Raw genomic sequence first — 3,482 nt, forward strand, 5'->3', positions numbered from 1 at the left:
TCTCTAAGAATGGTGGTATCACAACATCTAACACATCAATCTTCATACAGCTCATATCATCACTTGGATGCTTAATGGCTTCAAATACATTGAAAATGACTTTTTCCTCTTGGACTCTTAGCATCAATTCACCTTTCTGCACATCAATCAAGACTTTCCCTGTGGCTAAAAATGGCCTCCCTAGAATGAGAGGGATATCCGCATCTACCTCCATATCAAGTATAACAAAATCTGTGGGGAATATAAATTTATCTACCTTGACTAACAAGTCTTCCACTACTCCATAAGAATATGTATATGATTTGTCTGCTAATTGTAATGTTATCCCCATTGGCTTTACCTCTTCAATTCCCAGCTTCTTCATAATGGCTAAGGGCATTATATTTATGCTGGCCCCTAACTCACACAGTGCTCTTCCTACTGTACAATTCCCAATAGAGCAGGGTATGCTGAAGGACCCTGGATCTTTCAACTTTTAAGGCAATTTTTTCTGCAAAATTACATTGCACTTGTCAGTGAGTGGTACTAACTTCTCCATATCCAGCTTCCTCTTTTTAGATAAGAGCTCTTTCATAAATTTTGCATAAGAAAGTATTTGTTCTAATGCCTCTGCAAATGGGATATTAATTTGGAACCTCTTGAACACATCTATGAATCTTTCAAACTGCCTTTCTTGTCTAGGATCCTGCACTCTCTTTGAAAATGATAACCTCTTGAATTTCTCTTCATTAATAGGCTTGCAAGCCTGTTCAAATTTTTACTTCTTACCCTTCTTTTCTTGTTTGTTAGTGCAGTTTTCTTCCTCTTCTCCCCTCTTCAACATGGTATATTTTCCACTTTCAAAGTCTTCTTGTTTCAGCTTACTCTCTTCTTTAGAATGGGTGACTTCATCATTCTTTCTTAGGCTAGAAACCAATGCTCCACTTCTTGTGGTTATGGCTTGGCATTGCTCCTTTGGATTCACTATTGTATTGCTAGGAAGCCTTCCTTCATCTCTATTAGCAAGTTGTTTAGCCAACTGCCCAATTTGCATTTCTAACTTCTTCATGGAGCTTTCCTTATTTTTGAAGTTCATTTGTGTCACCTTCATAAAATGCAGTAATGTGTCTTCCATTTCATTCATTTTCTCACTCAAGGGTCTTGAATACCCTTGTTTTTTCTGGAATTGTGCAGAAGAACTCCCTTGTAAATATTGTTACTGTGCTTGAAAAGCTGCACTTGGAAAAGGTGCAATACCTGCATTCCCTCTTGCACTTGAATTTTGTGGATTCCACTTGTAGAACTGTTGTCCTCTATTATTACTAGGCTAAAAACTAAGTGGAAACTGTTGTAGTGGCCTTTGGTAATTTCCCATATAATTGACTTGATCAGATTGTTCTACAACTGTGGGATCACAAGCTCCATTCACATGGTTGCCACCACAGAAATCACAACTCAGTTGTGAAGTTGGAACAACACCAATCTGCAGGTTGCTTATTTGTTGAGTCAATGCAGCAATCTGTTCAGAGAATTGTTGATTTTGCAGTTGGTTTTGAGCAAACAAGGCTTCTATGGATTTGATATCATAACCTCCTCTCCTTGAAGCTTGTCTTTCATTCAAATTCTGATACATTGAGGAAGCCATCATCTCTATAATTTGTTGGGCTTCGTCCAAGGTTTTTGAACTCAATGAACCTCCTGCCGCTGCATCTATCATTGTTTTAGTTGCTACAATCATTCCATTATAGAATGTTTTAAGTTGCATCCACTCCGGTATGCAATGATAAGGACACTTCCTTAATAATTCCTTGTATCTTTCCCATGCTTCATATAATGGCTCTCCATCTTGCTGAACAAAAGATGTAATTTCCCCTCTTATTTTCGCAGCTTTTGAAGGAGGAAAATATTTTGTTAGGAACTTGTTCACCAAATCAGCCCATGTTGAAATGGTACCTTGTGGTTCAGCTTGGGGCCAGCACTTGGCTTTATCTCTCAATGAAAATGGGAATAATTTAAGTCTAATTGCATCCTCACTCACCCTATTAATTTTGATTATGTCACAAAGTTGCAAGAAATTTGCAATGTGCAGATTTGGATCTTTTGAATGGCTTCTTGCAAATTGGTCTTGCTGTACCAAATTTAAGAGTGCAGGTTTTATCTCAAAATGATTGGCCTGGACTGTAGGTCTCAAAATAGAATAGCTGAACCCTTGTAAATTAGGAGCTGCATAGTCTCCTAGTGTTCTCAGTCTGGGTTGCTTTGCCATCTTTGTTTGTCTAGGAATTTGACTGGTTTGAGGTGAAGGTATAAAACTCTCTTGTTCCTCTCTTTGAATCTGTTTAATTCTTGCTTCACTTCTCAACCTCCTTAGAGTTTGGTCTATGTCAGGATCAAATACCAAGGTGGATTTGTTTCTGTTTTTTCCTCACATATACAGATCAAATCTAACGAAGTTAAACTAAAAATCAATATTAAAGGATACAAAAACAAAGATTATGCAGAAAAATATCAGCAAAAACATGTGAAATTCAAGTCTAAACAATTGCAGAATTATGCAAAAAATTTCTCCACTATTATTCTAAACTTATCTATTTAAAAGCAAAACAGAGTAACTTGAATGTAATACTAAGTAAAAGACAAAATTCAGAAAACAAAACTCAATCTAGCAATTTTCCTGCTACTAATGATATTGAAACACAAACTCCCCGAGTATGGCGCCAAAAACTTGTTGTAAGATTTCTAAACACTAACAAGTGCACTAGGAATTGCAGCAGGTAATGAGTAAATTTAAGATCCAAGTATCGTCTCCACAAGGAATTAGAAATTCAATTACCACTTCTTAGAGCAATAACTAGTTGAGCCATACGAATTTGGAAGGTTTGTAACATGTAAGAGTAATAAACCAGAACAATAAGAGGTATTAAATTTGCTGTAAAAACAGAGTACAAATTTTGTGTTAAGATGAGATATGAATGAAGGATAGTTAGGAATTTATTTCACCAGAATATCAATATCAATTCAATTATGTCTCTGAACATTCAAGTAATTGGTTAATTAACAACAATTTCTCATATTAATAGTCAAAGGTTAATCCCTTAACTCATTGACCCTAACAATCAACTAAACCACCCTAATCCCTTAGGTGAAGTTCAATTTCAAGTTGCATGAAGAATTAGAACCATAGGACTGCAGAATTAAGTTCACTTATCCCTAAGAAATCCCTAATTCTGGTAGTTAATTCAGATCTGAGAATCAATTCCAATTCCCATTGGTAAAGTTCCTCTTTTATTAATCAATTGAATTTCCACTCAAAAATTACATTGACAACAGAATTAACCACTCAATTAATCCAAGAACTCAAATTTCAAAGTCAAGAATCAAATCAATACATCTATTCCAGATCCACAAACTCCTAACTATGAAGAATTAAGCAAGCATTGTAACAAAGAAAGAGAAAGAAGAAGTAAAAGAGGAAGAACGCAGAAGCATCGTCTTCAATCGAT

At 35.8% G+C, this 3,482-nt stretch overlaps 1 non-coding gene across 1 annotated transcript; it reads left to right on the plus strand.

Annotated features, from left to right (window-relative positions):
• Positions 1-1,754: 1,754 nt before the first annotated feature.
• Positions 1,755-1,861, plus strand: LOC113851749. The gene has a single exon (XR_003502315.1). It is a non-coding gene; the product is annotated as a small nucleolar RNA R71 (small nucleolar RNA).
• The last annotated feature ends 1,621 nt before the right edge of the window (positions 1,862-3,482 follow it).

Source organism: Abrus precatorius, unplaced genomic scaffold (genome assembly GCF_003935025.1).
Source record: "Abrus precatorius isolate BTA unplaced genomic scaffold, Abrus_2018 Scaffold9, whole genome shotgun sequence".
Classification (NCBI taxonomy): domain Eukaryota; kingdom Viridiplantae; phylum Streptophyta; class Magnoliopsida; order Fabales; family Fabaceae; genus Abrus; species Abrus precatorius.